The following is a 14,987-nucleotide window of genomic DNA, read 5'->3' on the forward strand; positions in this document are numbered from 1 at the left end:
CACGGGAGACCCAGAGGTCAGGGAAATTCCTTTCTGTACCATAGGAGTTCTGATTGTTTGACTCTCAGATTGCTGGCCTGATGTGACCTGATACACACATAAATGAGATCCAAGTATCTGGAGCTTGGCTTTCCACGTGCTCCCTAACCTTTTTTTTCCCCTGTCACTGCCAGTCCTCAGAGGTTTATGGGTGGATAACTTCTCCTTATCAGCCCCTATGGAGGTAAAATCCCTGTTAAAAGGAAGTTTGTAGTTATTGTACAGCCATAGAGGCGGTGGGCAGTAATCTCCGAGGTTCTAGTATCAGGCTTCTATTTCTCCAGGTCGATTCTGGGGAATTCGAGTTGAGGTCAAAGGCACAAAGTGTCCATCCCTGGTCATAACACCATCTTAGGCCTGTTTCATGAGATCTGACTTGTAAGAGCCTCTGCCCAGCAATCCGCTGTTGCTCAGAAGATGAGCTACTAATTATAGGCTTAGCTACCTACCAAGAGAGGCCCCACTAATCAGTGGCTGTTAGGTACTTGACCAGTCCTTGCTAATTCCCTACTCTCTTCTTTCTCTTTCAGGTTTTAAAAGCCTTGGCCTCAGAGGACCTTCTCCAGGTTCTGAAAGGGTCTTTCTTCTTCAAACCTTTGTGTGCAGAGTCATTTTGTGTTGAAGAGCAGCTCCTTCCTGGCCTTGCACTTTCAGGCTCTCTCTCTGGGAGGCCATAAAATAAGGCGCATATGTCCTAGACAGGTGTTTATGTCTCCTTTGTATTCAGTCTTTATCCCCTCAGAAGTCTATTTTGCGTTCCTGTAACACTGTGAAGAGCTGGACTGCCTCAAGCCAGACTCTGCCGAAACCAAGATATCCACTTACCCGAAGAGGGCAGCTCAGTTTTCAACTGTTCCCTGAACCTCCTGCTTTCTGAGAGGGCCATTGAACTTTGAGAGATTTGGGGCTGAAGGCTGATCTCAGGGGTCGTACCTTGAACTGAAGGTCACTTGAGTTGGGGCCCTTGCTTACCTTGTTTGGAGGAGAGTAGGAATGTTTGCTGAACATTGGAGAATCTCAACATGTCTCCTACTGAGGATATGGACACTGGTGTCAGGTCAGCGCTCTAGTGCTGCGGTAGGTTGCCAAGAGCCTGCCTGCTTCTGTGGGGCCAGACAGCCTGAGTGATGCCCCCACAGCCCCTCCATGTGGACTTAGGAAGGTGGCCTTCCTGCTCTTCCATACAGCCACTTAGGACAAATCTGCAAAGCATGTTTTGCATGTCAAAGCCTAGGTCTATTTGGATTATTCTTTCTCCTGTTTTTTCTTGACAGCTTCCTTTACAAGCAATGAAGAAACAAACAAAAGCTGAATACATTTCTTTAAAAAAAGGGAGACTGGGTTTTGTCCTGCAGGAGTTCTATGCTGGGATCAAATGCTAGAAAAATTGTTAAGGTGGATTGAGGCCAGGTAGCTGTCACTGTTGCTTCATGTTTGCCTTCTGCAGATAAACACTTTTATCTCCTGAAAGGAGCAGTTCTTAACTCAGTGTTCATGGACTCAGAAACTCCATGATGCCCCTGAGGTAGTATGCACAATTCCATGACACCATGCCTTTTCTGAGAAGATGGTCCATAATGTTCTACTAAATTTCAAATGGGCTCGTGACCCAAAAAAAGTTTAGAACCACAGACCTTGAATAAAAGACTCTTTTTACAACCCATATAAGCCCTTGATTGGAAGGGCTTTTCAAAATCATTTAGTCTAATTGCCCAGTTTCCAGTTGGGGGAACTGAGACAGAGCAAGGTAGTGATCACACCAGGACAAGATCTCAGGTCCCTGGGCTCCTATGCAAGGTTCTTTTCATTGTATCACACATACCTAGCAAGGGACCTTGTGGTTTGTGGCTTTAGTGGCCATCATTTCTTGAGTATTTGCCACCAAGTGAAAAATGTTAAGACATAAGCCCCTGGTCCCTTTCATTTACTTTCTCTGTTGTTGGAAGGAAACTAAAAATTGGTGTAATGGGGCATAATCTGAGGAATGGACATTTCTAATTCCTGTTTGTTGAAGGGAAGCTGCTGGAAAGAGCATCAGTACCTGTTTCTATGCAGGCGCCTGGGCTGTAGCTTGTCTGTAGAGTCTGTATAATTGTAATGTTGCCCAGTGTGAGGGAAGGAGCTTTCCTACTTGCACTCTTCTACCAGGGCCCTGCTAGTGCACTGATTATAGTACTGAGAGAAGCCTAGATAAAGAGATAGTGAGTGTATGCACACTCATGCGTAAACCCTCTCTGAGATGCATTTGGAACAGTTACCGAAGGCAGTAGTCATTTTCAAGACTGAATTCCAAACATTGTTTATTGGTGAGTTAGGAACATGTAAGGCCAAGTACGCTGAGAGCCTTTTTGAAAGTAATTGAGTGGAATCTTGATGCTATTCTAAATCAAGGTATGTTCAAGTGGCCCCATTGAACCCTCTCCACTATACCCAGTCTCAAGGGCCAGGTTTCTAAGAAACCAGGAGTCAAAGAGCCAAGTAACTAACCATCGTTTCACTTCCTGCTTGCCCCCGACAGGAGTCTCTGTGAGGCCTTAGTGGCCTCACCTAGGAGTACTTTTTGAGTCCTGGTCTCAGGGCTGTGGCCTCCCTGCTTTATCCTGAATAAAGCAGACAGGTGTACAGATTTTGGCCACAAAAGCAGGGTTAGAGGGGCCTCAGTCCCTTTAAAGAGACATGGTTTGACTCTGGTTTTCTTGGGGGAAAATACCACAATCACCGATACAAACATTGGAAGATTATTGAAAGCCCTAGAAAACTGCTGTGATCCCATCGGAAGATAAGTCCTAGAAATGTCATGAGATGGCTGTGTGTTGCCTGGGACACAGATGAAGGGCCTATCTTGGAGAGCTGGGGACTACCAGTCCGCCTGGAGGCCAGGGAGCAGTGGCTGAGTAGCTCTGCCCTTGCTGTGGTCTATACCTTAAGAATGCCAAAGAATGAATCTCAGCGCCTCCCTTTGGCACTCTGACTTAAAGTGCAAAAAGCTTCTGTGGCGAGGCGTGCTATCATGGAATGAGACTGGCTTGGCCTAGGCTTGACAGATGGGTGGGTAGTCATTTTGGAGAGGTGATGGGAAGAGAGTGATAATAGAAGAGTGGCAGCTATAGGAAATTATCAACGGACCTTGGCCAGCAGGTTATAGCAACTAGCAATGGATGAACTGGCAGGGATAACAGAGAACCTAACATTTATTAAGCACATTTATTAAGTGCTCATTGTTTCATATACATGCAAATATTCCTCTCATTTTACAGAGAAAGAAATTATGGCCCAGGGGGCTAAAGGAACCAACTCAAGGGCACATCGAATGTAAATAAAAGAATTGTGATTTGTATCCAGGCCTCTGTCTTAGCCCATGCTGTTTTACCTTTGCCACACTGTGTAGGTGTTTGAACAGAGGCCACATTGCCAGAGTTGGCATGACTCTTGTCTGCCTAACAAAATATTGAAAGGCTAACATTTGAAGGAAGGAGGGGATGCAGGTTCAGTTTATAGGGGAATGCAAACTGGGCTGGAAGCTATTCCTGAGTTAGGCTTTCTCTTATTCAGCTTACCCGTTTGGTAATGTTTTTAAGATGATCATCTAATTTTATTTTGTGAAGTGAAAGATTTGTGTTTTAGTTGGTAACTGTTAAATCTTTGACTTGCCATTTTTCAAAAAGTAAAAAGGTCCTCACAGGTGTCTCTGTACTTTGCCAAGTTTGTAGCGTGGGCAGTTTCAGTTTTAGCCTAAGAGAATGGTGACATCCACACAGGCAATTTTAGAAGCGGAAAAGGTCTTGGTGCCTCTGCAGTACTTGATGTGTTGGGGTCGAATCTCTACAAATTTTCTGTAGTGATAGCAAAATCAAGAGATGGCTTACAAAAAGAAATAATGAATTTTTATTTTTGAAGTTTTTGTTTTTAAAAAAGTTGGGGGCCTTTAGCCACTGAGGGGCAAAACTCAGCATGTAATTTCAATAATAGTGCCATGCAGAGTACTTCTAATGTAATTGGTTATCATGGGAAAGTATTCTTTTTTCAGGAAGTTTTTTGATTCTATAATAACTAGAGCAAATAAAGTAGTAAAAGAAGAAGTCGTTCTGTGACTAGGAAAAAAATGCTTTTGAGAGAACGTAGATCGATTATACTACTTTTAAAGTAGCTGCAGATAAGTGGCCTGGACGCATTACAAGCCCAGAAAAAAAACCTCAGAAATCATAGAAAATTTCAGAGAGAATCAAGATACCTGAAAGATAAGTTTTTGATAAAGAAAAGCTTTCATTTTCCTTGGGGGAAATGAAGCACTTGAAGCCAAGGACATTAGCAGAGGGCTAGAAAGATTGCCTGTGTGAAAGACATATGCTACATCAAAATAATAAAACAAATGAGATCCTGGGGCTCATTCATGTGACTTTCAATAAAGTATGTAGACTGTCTAATATAAACGGCCTCCATCTCCCGTTTTGTCGTGGAAATAATCTTTGAGCATATCAGGCATGATGGTACATGGAACCACTACTACCTACTGCTTATGTTGACTTCTACAAATCTAAGGAAACCTAGGTAAAGAGTTCTTTTGCACCTAGGAGTCTCCGTTTACAGTCTGCTTTGAACAATGGCCTCGCAGTTCCCTCAGGCTTCACAACATCATTGTCCCTCAGGTGACAAGCCCATTTTACAGATAAGGAAACTTGAGGCTCAGGAAGCAGAGAAATAATTTGTCCAAGATTACACAGCTTGGTTAACTGGAAACTGCAGAGGCCTTCCCATGTCCATTTCTAATACAATGCACAGTCCCCAGTAGTAAAGAAAAATCCCAAAGGTAAATGGAGAAGATTCCTAGAAACAGGAATGATAAACATCTTCAAGTCCTGCTACTCAAAATGTGGTTTGTCATTAGCCTTGGCATAAGCATTACCTGGGAGCCTACTAGAAATGCAGATTCTCAGGACCCACTCCAGCATCTGGAATCAGAATCTGTGCTTTCACAAGATCCCCAAGAGACTCCTATGCACATTAAAGTATGAGAAGCACTGACACGAGGTATTTGAGACAGCAAAGCAGCTTGAGGAAGGAGTCCTTTTGGTGGGACAAAGACCAAAAGTGGTGGATAAATGTGATCTGGTATGTTGGGAGTTGTTAAAGTGTAACAAGGCATCCAAACTGCTTTGAACAAGCTGCTGCTTCGTATCACATACTGACAAATCAATTTATATATTCTAAATAAGCTTTACTTTGAATGATTCGTAAAATAAACTCTGACTTGGGCCTTTTGAGGGGGCAAAAGGGGCTTATAAAACAGGGAATACAGCTACCACTCATCTTCAGGTGATTCTGATGCACATTAGTTAAAGACCACCGACTATAACGTAATCAATTAAGAGATGGAGAAACATACTGAGGGAGGGTGAGGGACTTGCTTAAGGCCGCACACCACAGCCAGGGGCAGAAAACAGGTGCTCAGAGGACTACTGGCACAAGGGTTTTTCAACACTACATTTTTGGGTGCTCACCAGTATCAAGACACCTGTTTCCAGTGGCAGGGTGCACAATGCGGAGGACTGCTAGGTTTCCCAACTGGGTACTTTGTTTTCATGCTGATTGCTTCATTTGAGCCTAACAGCCTATCATCTGGTCAGAGGAACAGGTTAAGGCCAAGTACACTGAGAACCGTTTTGAAAGTAATTGAGTAGAATCTTGATTCTAAATAGCATTAAGGATGATTATCCCCATTTTAATGAGGCTCAGAAAGGTGACATAACTTGCTCAAGGTCACATAGCTGAGAAAAAGATTGTGCCCTATGTTGTCAGATTTCTCCTATGCTGCCCTGCTTCTCTAGGGAGGAGAAGCAGCACTCCAAGCTCTCAGCTTTCTGGGAAATGTTAGGAGCTGGAAGCTCTTAATTGCTTCTATTCAATTGCTTCAAAACATTATTTTTTTTCCTTTAGGAATATGTAACAGTTGCATGACTTAAAACTTTTCAGAGCATCCATAATGTCCCTTATATCATTTTGTCCTCATAATATCCTCCTAAGTTTGGGAGGACAAGGTATTTTTGCCCCAATTAGATGGATGTACAAGTTGAGACCAGAAGCACTGTATTAGTCTTCCTTTGCTGCTATAACAAATTATCACAAGTTTAGTAGCTTAAAAAAAAAAAAACCACGTATTCATCTTACAGTTTCTGTAGGTCAGAAGTTTGGGATAGCATGGCTGGATTTTCTGCTTATGGTCTCACTGAGCTAAAGCCAAGGTATCAGCCAGGCCTGTGGTTGTTATCTTGGGCTTAGGGGTTCTCTTCAAAGCAACAGCATTTCGGTCATTTTGCTTTCTCTTCTCTTGCAACTCTCTGATTTCCCCTCTTCTGCTTCTGCTGTTAAGCCCTCGCCCTTTCATTGGGCTGATTTCATCAGATTCACTCCAGTAATCCAGGATAGTCTCCCTATTTTAAGTTCAATAGTAACATTAATCAAATCTTCAACATTCTTTTTGCCATGTAATCACAGTCATGGGGAGTAGGACGTAGACTCTTCTTAGGGACCATAATAGCTGCTTACAACAGGCATGAAGTAGCTGCCAACAGAAGTCCTGCCTTTCAGTCTGAAGACACATGGTTGTGAAACCTTAATCTTTGAGAAGAATAAAATGATCATTTACATGTCACCTACATGGGCAGTTAGAAACCCCAGGGTTGTTCAACCTCTCCCATCTCTCAAATACACACAGAGACAATTAGGGCAGCACATCAAAGGAAGTGGTAGCAGGAGTGCAAGGGGCTATATTTAGCAACTGATGGTATTCCTAAATAGTACCTTGATGCTGATGACCAGTCACTTAATTAGTCTCCTTCTATCTAGGTCCTTGGGGAAAGGGGGAGAAACAGTTTCCCCAAAGGTCAAAGATGAGAAGTATGCTTCCCATTGATGTATCTCGTGGCTATTACAGCTAACACGTGGTGTCTACTACAGGGCAGATGCGTTTCTAAGTGCTTTTCATGGGTTTACTGAATTTGTTCATTTTAGTAACATTCCTATGAGGTAGGTACTGGTATTAGCCCCAGTATTAGGTGAGAAGACATGGAATGTTACGTCATTTGCCCAAGTACTTGTAATCAGGAAATGGGGACCATAGGATTCAAATCCAGACCATTCCCTTACCTAATCACCTGGGAAAATAATCCACCAACCTGGGGAAATTCTCCTAGAGGACAAATTGAAGCCACGTTGATTTCATAGTTCCTCATACCTTTGATTCTCCAAGTTTGCCCTTGGGGTCCTGGCATTCCGGCAGCACAAATCAGCATTGCTGAGGCTCCTGAAGGATTATTTTAAATTTAGAGACTTGCTAGGTTTTATAAGGCAAATGGAATGCAAATTGAAGGTGACAGGTCTTTTCTCAGAGACCAGAAGTAAAGGAGACTGTTAGTGCAGGTGGGGTGGCCCCAAGAATGCCCTCTTTAGAGCATATTATCACTTGGGGGCTTCCCATGATACATGGGATCTTCCTAATAGTTTTTAATATTAGTATAAAATTCAAAATAAGTGTTGGTTATTCTTTGTGTATTGATACATAATTTTTTAACATATTTTGAAGTACGTGTAATATTTTGTTACATGCATAAAATGTGTAATGATGAAATCAGAGTATTTAGGATATCCATCACCTTGAGCATTTATCATTTTGATGTGTTGAGAACATTTCAAGTTCTCACTCTTAGTTATTTGAAAATACATTGTTATCTAGTCACCCTACTCTACTATCAAACATTAGAACTTACTCCTTCTATCTAGCATATGTTAGTACCCATTAACCAAACTCCTTTCACCCTCCTCTCCCTCACCATCCTTCCCAGCCTTTGGTAACTATCATTCTACTCTCTACCTCCATGAGGTCAACTTTATTAGCTCCCACATATGAGTGAGTGTATGTGATGTTTGTCTTTCTGTGTCTGGCTTAACACAATGACTTCAGGTTCTATCCATGTTGCTGCAAATGAAAAAATTTCATTTTGTTATGGCCAAATAGTATTCCATTGTGTACATATACCACGTTTTATCCATTCATCCATTGGTGGATGTCAGGTCTCTATATGCAAGCCTGGAGCCTGAAAGTCTGAAGTCCTGCTTGCCTCGGCTAATGTTTCCCACCCCCGCCTGCATTTGCCATTGTAAGCGGAGCTTCCCGGACAAGCCCCTCACCCAACCCTGCCATCTTAACTGTTCTTATGATAATGTAAATACCTCTCACCCAACCCTGCCATTGCAACTGAACTTGTGGTCATGTATACTCCCTTGCTCCTACCCCCCAACACTGTAACTGAACTTACTCTGCAACATCCCTGCCCCCCAAAAAACTACCCAAACCTATAAAACCAACTCCTATCCCACTGCCCTTTGCTAATGCCCTTTTCAGCCTTAGCCCACTTGCACCCAGGTGAATAAACAGCCATGTTGCTCACACAAAGCCAGTTTGGAAGGTCTCTATCTTGGTTATTGTGAATAGTGCCTTCTTGATTTTTCTTTCAGCTATTTTTTCTTTCTTTCCTTCTTCTTTCTTTCTTTCTTCTTTCTCTTTCTTTCTCCCTCCCTCCCTTCCTTCTTCCCTCCCTCCCTCCCTTCCTTCTCTTTCTCTTTCTCTCTCTCTCTCTCTCTTGCTTTCTTCTTTTCGACAGAGTCTCACTCTGTCACCCAGACTAGAGAGAGCGGTGGTGTGATCATGGCTTATTGCAGCCTCAACCTCCCTGGGCTGAAGCAATCTTCCAGCTTAGCCTCCTAGGCAGCTGGGACTACAGGCACATGCCACCACCACACCTGGCTAATTTTTTATATTTTTTGTAGAGACAGGGTTTTGCCATGTTGCCGAGGCTGGTCTCAAAGTCCTAGGCTGAAGCCATTTGCCTTCCTCAGCCTCCCAAGGTGTTGGGATTAGAGGCGTGAGCCACTGCACCTAGCCTCAGTTCTTTCTTTATTGATGTATAGAAATAGCACTGATTTTTTATGTTGATTTTGTATCCTGCAACTTTATTGAATTTATCAGTTCTAAGAGGTTTTTTCTTTTTATAGAGTCTTTTAGTTTTGCTAAATAGAAAATTGTGTCATCTGCAAATTAGGACAATTAGACTTCCTCTTTTCCAATTAGGATGCCATTTATTTCTTTCTCTTGCCTGATTGCCGTTGCTATGACTTCCAGTACTATGTTGAATAGGAGTGATGAAAGTGGATATCGTTGTCTACTTCCAGTTCTTTGGCAGAAGGCTTTCAGCTTTTCCCCATTCAGTACAATGTTTGCTGAAGGTTTGTCATATGTTTTATTATATTGAGGTATGTTCCTTCTATGCCTAGTTTGTTCAGAGTTTGTATCATGAAGAGATGCTGAATTTTATCAGATACTTTTTCTGCATCTCTTTAAATGATCATGTGGTTTTTGTCCTTCATTCTGTTGATGTGAGATACCACATTTATTGATTTGTGTGTGTTGAACCACCCTTGTGTCCCTGGAATAAATCCCACTTGTTCATGATATATTTTTGACGTGATGTGGGATTCAGTTTGCTAGTATTTTGTTTAGGATTTTTATGTAAATGTTCATCAGGGATAATGGCCCGTAGTTTGATGCTTTTGTCGTATCTTTGTCTGATTTTGGTATCAGTGTAATGATGGTCTTATAAAATGAGTTAGGAAAAATTCTCTCCTTTTCTATTTTTTTGGGGGATAGTTTGAGGAATACTGGTGTTAGCTCTTCTTTACAAGTTTCGTAGAATTTGGCACTGAAGCCATTGGTTCCTGAGCTTTTCTTTGTTGGGAGTTTTTATTTGTTTGTTTTCTGATTCAATCTTGTTACCTATTGATCTGCTGAGGTTTTCTATTCCTTCTTGATTCAATCTTGTACACTGTCTGTGGCTAGGAATTTGTCAGTTTTCTCTAGGTTTTCTGGTTGGTATATGTTTGTTATTTGTACATCTGTGATTTCAGTTATAATGTTTCCCTTTTTACTTGTGATTGTATCTATTTGGATATTCTATTTTTTTTGGTTAGTCTAACAAGTGGTTTATCAATTTTGTGTATCTTTTTAGAAAACCACCTTTTCATTTAGTTTGTCCTTTCTATTTTTTTTTCTTTTTAGCCTCTATTTTGTTTAGTTCTCCTCTGATCTTTATTGTTTCTTTATCTATGCTAATTTTGGGTTTGGTTTGTTCTTGCTTTTCTAGCTCCTTCAGTTGCATCATTAGGTTGTTCATATTTAAAATCTTTCTCCTTTTTTGATGTAGGTATTCATTGTTGTAAACTTCATCATAGCACCGCTTTTGTTGTATCCCATAGGTTTTGGTATGTTTCCATCTTCATCTGTTTCTAGAAGTTTTAACATATCCTTCTTAATTTCTTTGTTGACCCAGTAGTCACTCAGGAGCATGTTAATTAATTTCCATGTATTTGTATGACTTCCAAAGTTTCTCATGTTGTTGGTTTCTAGCTTTATTCCTTTGAGATGATACCTGATATGATTTTGATTTTTAAAAATTTGTTGAGACTTGTTTAGTGGCCTGAGATATGGTCTATTTTGGAGAATGTCCCACATGCTGATGAAAAGCAAGTGTATTCTGCAGCTGTAGGATAAAATGTCTTGTAAATGTCTGTTATGTCCATTTGGTCTAAAGTGCAGTTTAAATCCAATTTTTTTTTTTTAATTTTCTATCTAAATGATCTGTCTGTTGCTGGGAGTGAGGTGTTGATATCCCCACTATCATTATATTGGAGTCTATCTTTCCATTTTGATCTAATAATAATTGCTTTTTCTATCTGGTGGCTCCAGTGTTGGGTACATATATATTTAGAATTATATCCTTTTGTTGAATTGGTTCCTTTATCATTATTAGTGAACTTTTGGTCTCTTTTTTCTCTTTTTACAGTTTTTGACTTAAAGTCTGTTTCATCTGATGTAAGTATCGCTACTCCTGCTCATTTTTGGTTTCCATTTGCATGGAATATTTAGTCTATATGTGTCTTTACAGGTGAAGTAAGGTACTTTTTGTAGACAGCACATAGTCAGGACACTTTTTAAATCCATTCGACCAGTCTATATATTCTAAGTGGAAAATGTAATCCATTTACATTCAGTGTTATTATTTATATGCAAGTACTTATTCCTTTCATTCTATTAGTTGTTTTCTGATTGTTTTGTATATCCTTTCTTCCATTCATTCTCCCTTTTTTATCATTGTGGTTTGGTGGTTTTCTGTAGTGGTAACATTTGAGCCATTTTTCTTCCTCATTTGTATGTTTCCTTTACCAGTAAGTTTTATACTTTTGTATGTCTGCATGATACCAAACTTTTGATTCCAGGAGGCTCTTTTATGCATTTCTTATAGAGCTAGTCTAGTGATGATGAATCTTCTCCGTTTTTGCTTATTGAGGAAGTCTTAATTTCTCTTTCACTTATGGAGGATAACTTTGCTGGATATAGTATTCTTCCCTGGTAGGTTTTATGTGTTTCTTTCAGCACTTTGAATATATCATTCCATTATCTCCTGGCCTGTAAGGTTTCTGCCGAGAAATTCGCTGTTAGTCTGATTGGGCTTCCCTTATATATGACTAGATACTTTTATCTTGCTGTTTTTAGAGTTCCTTCTTTGTCTTAGACTTTTGACAGTTTGAGTATTATGTGTCAGGGAAATAACCTTTTTAGGTTGTATCTATTTGGGAACTCTGAGCTTTCTGTATTTAGATGTCTAAATTTCTTGCTAGACTTTGGAAATTGCCAGTTATTATTTCATTAAATAGGTTTTCTATGCCACTGATCTTCTCTTCATCTCTGGAACACCCAAAGTTTCAACATTTGATCACTTTACAATGTTCCGTACATTACATAGGCCTTCATCATTCCTTTCTGTTCTTCTTATTCTCCCTGTTCTCTCTTTTTGCCCAACTGGGCTATTTTGAAAGACCCATCATCAATTTCTGAAATTCTTCTGTTTGATCTAGTCTGTTGTTAAGGCTCTAAATTGTATATTTTTCCATTTATTGAAGCTCTAGATTGTACTTTTTTTCAATTTGTTGAATTCTTCAGTTCCGAGTTCATTTTTATAATATTTGTCTCTCTGGTGAATTTCTCATTCATATCCTAAATTATTTTTATGATTTCTTTATTTTATTTATCTGTGTTCTGTTGTATCTCACTGAGCTTATTTAATATCAATATCTTGAATTCTTTTTCAGGGACTTCATGAATTTCTTTTTCATTGGAATCTGTTGCTAGAGCATTATTGTGGCTTTTTTCTGGAGGTGTTATATATCCTTGCTTTTTCTTATTTCTTATATCCCTTTGTTGATATCTGTGAAAGTGGTATAGCAATTGCTTCTTCCAGTTTATTGGGTTTGCTTTAATACAGGAAGACTTTTTCTGTAGATGTATTTGTGATGTTGGTATGGTGCTTTAGGTTTGATTCTGAGTGTGTGCACTAGTGTAGTGTGTTAGCCCATTTTGTGTTGCTATAAAGGAATAGTTGGGAGTGGGTAATTTATAAAGAAAAGGGATTTATTTTCATTCATGGTTCTGCAGACTGTATAGGAAGCATGGTGTTGGCATCTACTTCTGGTGAGGTCTCAAGAAGCTTAGAATTATGACAGAAGGCAAAGGGGGAGCAGGCATGTCATATGGTAAGAGAGGGAGTAAGAGAGAAAAAGGAGGAGGTTCCAGGCTCTTTAATACAACCAGTTTTCATGTGAGCTAATAAGTGAGGAGACTCATTTATCACCAAGCCATTCATGACGGATCCTCCCTAATAACCCAGGCACCTCCTACTAGGTCACACTTCAACATTGGGGATCACATTACAACATGAGATTTGGAAGGGACAATACATCCAAACTATATCATGTAGTCTCTGTATGGACTATGAACACTGTCAGTGGTATCTGTGATTTTGTCAGCAGCTTAGGCTACAATTGTTAATGAAGGCTTCCGGAGATGGGAGGCCAGGTGAGTCAGTCGTCAGGTCCAAGTGGTTGCAGCAGTAGGCCAAGTGAGCTTGTCATTGGGCCCCTAGGCAGTGTACATGGACATTAGTGTTAGCAAATCCAGGTGGGCTAATTTTGGGGCCTCAGGCAGTTTGTTTGGGTCCCAGTAGTTACAACAATGGGCCAGGCAGATTGGTGAGTCCTTGGGTCCCAGAGCAGCATACATGGTGTGGGTAACGGTCATTGTGGTGGCAGGGCAGCCCTTGGGCTCTCAGGCAGCACTGACTAATGTTAGTGGTAGCTGCTCTGAGCTGGGTGAGCCAGTCCCCAGGTTCCAAAATGGAGTGTGTGGTTGGGTGCTAACAGTTCTGATGGCGGCAGGCTGGGAAGCTCATCCTTGAACTGACAGGAAGATTGTCCAGATCCCATCGGTGATGGATGAGGCAGAACAATTCCCAGACCTCTGGACAGCATGCTTGGGTGCCAGCAGCAGGTTTTCTGGCCCTGTTTTTAGGCCCCCATTGTGGAGTGCATGCATTCCCAGAAGACTGATGTGGTGGAGTGATCTCCAGAACCCCAGTTGATGAATTCAGGCACCGGGTGAGGGGGACAGTGTCAGGTGGGGCAGGCCTGTTTTTATACCCCTTGGGGGTGTGCACAGGTGCAGGCTGTGGTGAGCAGGATGGGGCTATCTCCAGGCCTTGGGAGGTGTGTTCAGATAGAGGTGGCAGTGATGGCAGTTGGTGAGTAAAATCTATCCTCAGTGTGAATGCAACTGTGTGGTGGTACTGCTGCTGAGGGAATAGGGTTGCTGTCTGTTGTAGACACCCTGGGCAGAAGGCTCTCTAGCTCTGGGGGTACACATTTCAGTCCCTGCCACCAGCAGTGACAGCAGCAGGGGAAGGGATACCCTGCCCTCAGGACACATACAAATGTACTGTGATTCAGTTTCTGGTTGGGGCAAGGTTTCTGTCAGTGATAGTGGTCCCAGGTAGGTGGGTTTCAGGCTCTGGGGAGTATGTGCTTTTGATCCCTTTGTCCCAGGGGCAGTGTCACCAGTGTACTGCATCACCCTTTTGCTAGTGTACAGGACAGCATGTGGGCTAGAGTGCTGGGGACCCTGCTGCCCCAATGGGTCCATCCTTCATCATGCTGCTGTAGCCCTCTGGGTGGATACAAGATGTCATTCGGGCTCCAGGGAACTCCCTATTCCAGTCCCAGGGCCCATAAAGGTCGAATTACTCATCTGTGCTTAGGATTGCAGGAGTCGTGGTGTGAGTATGGACCACTGGTGATCTCTCGCTTACCCTTTCCAGGCACTGCCTCCCTCACCCTTGTGACTGGGGCACTCTCTAGGATCCTGGCTTATCCTAACCAGGTCATCTGCCTTGCCTCCTTCTTCATCAGTGCCTTGGGTGTTATATGGTACTTCTCTGCTTAATTCCAGCATTTTCTCTTAGGTATTCGATTCTAAGTGTGAGTGTGATTATCAACTAAATATTTTGGTTCTTCTTTTTGGAGGAGAGAGGTGTCCTGTGCCTCTCATCAGCCATCTTGAAACCCCCTCAGAATTTCTCTATTCTGGTGTACATGTCTCTGAATTTCTATAAAGTCTGAATACCCAGCCTCTCAGCACACCTAGGTTCTTGGAATGCCCAAAAAAGATACATCAAAGTAAGACTTCAAAAGATGGCTTTTCTGGTCCTGGAGAACAGAGCTGCACAGTGGTCTTTTCTATACCTGCTATTTCCTAGTCCTTGGCAAGCCTGTGGGAACTGACTTTCCACTAGTCTTGTCAGCTCTGGATTTATTTCTGCAGCTTCTGCTTCCTCAGCTACTCTCACATAGGTCCCATGATGCTGGCAGGTGCCATCCTACTGTAGTTCCCAGAGCCATTAGATGTGAGTATGGACAACTTCAGTCCTGACTGTCCCTCACCTCTTCCCCACCCCTACTATCATCCTGTGGGAGTCAGAATTCTGTCTCCTTCTGGGCTTGAGATATAGAAG

The 14,987-nt window shown here is 41.7% G+C and overlaps 1 protein-coding gene across 1 annotated transcript in view; it reads left to right on the forward strand.

The window, feature by feature from the left end:
* Positions 1 to 4,463, forward strand: part of OPHN1 (oligophrenin 1) — a 389,272-nt gene extending 384,809 nt beyond the window's left edge. The window contains exon 25 of the mRNA XM_012460837.3: positions 570 to 4,463. The gene's annotated coding sequence lies outside the window, so the exon portion shown is untranslated. The remainder of the gene's footprint in view (positions 1 to 569) is intronic.
* The last annotated feature ends 10,524 nt before the right edge of the window (positions 4,464 to 14,987 follow it).

This window comes from Aotus nancymaae, unplaced genomic scaffold (genome assembly GCF_030222135.1).
Source record: "Aotus nancymaae isolate 86718 unplaced genomic scaffold, 86718_ANA_hifiasm-v0.15.2.pri h1tg000081l, whole genome shotgun sequence".
NCBI lineage: Eukaryota > Metazoa > Chordata > Mammalia > Primates > Aotidae > Aotus > Aotus nancymaae.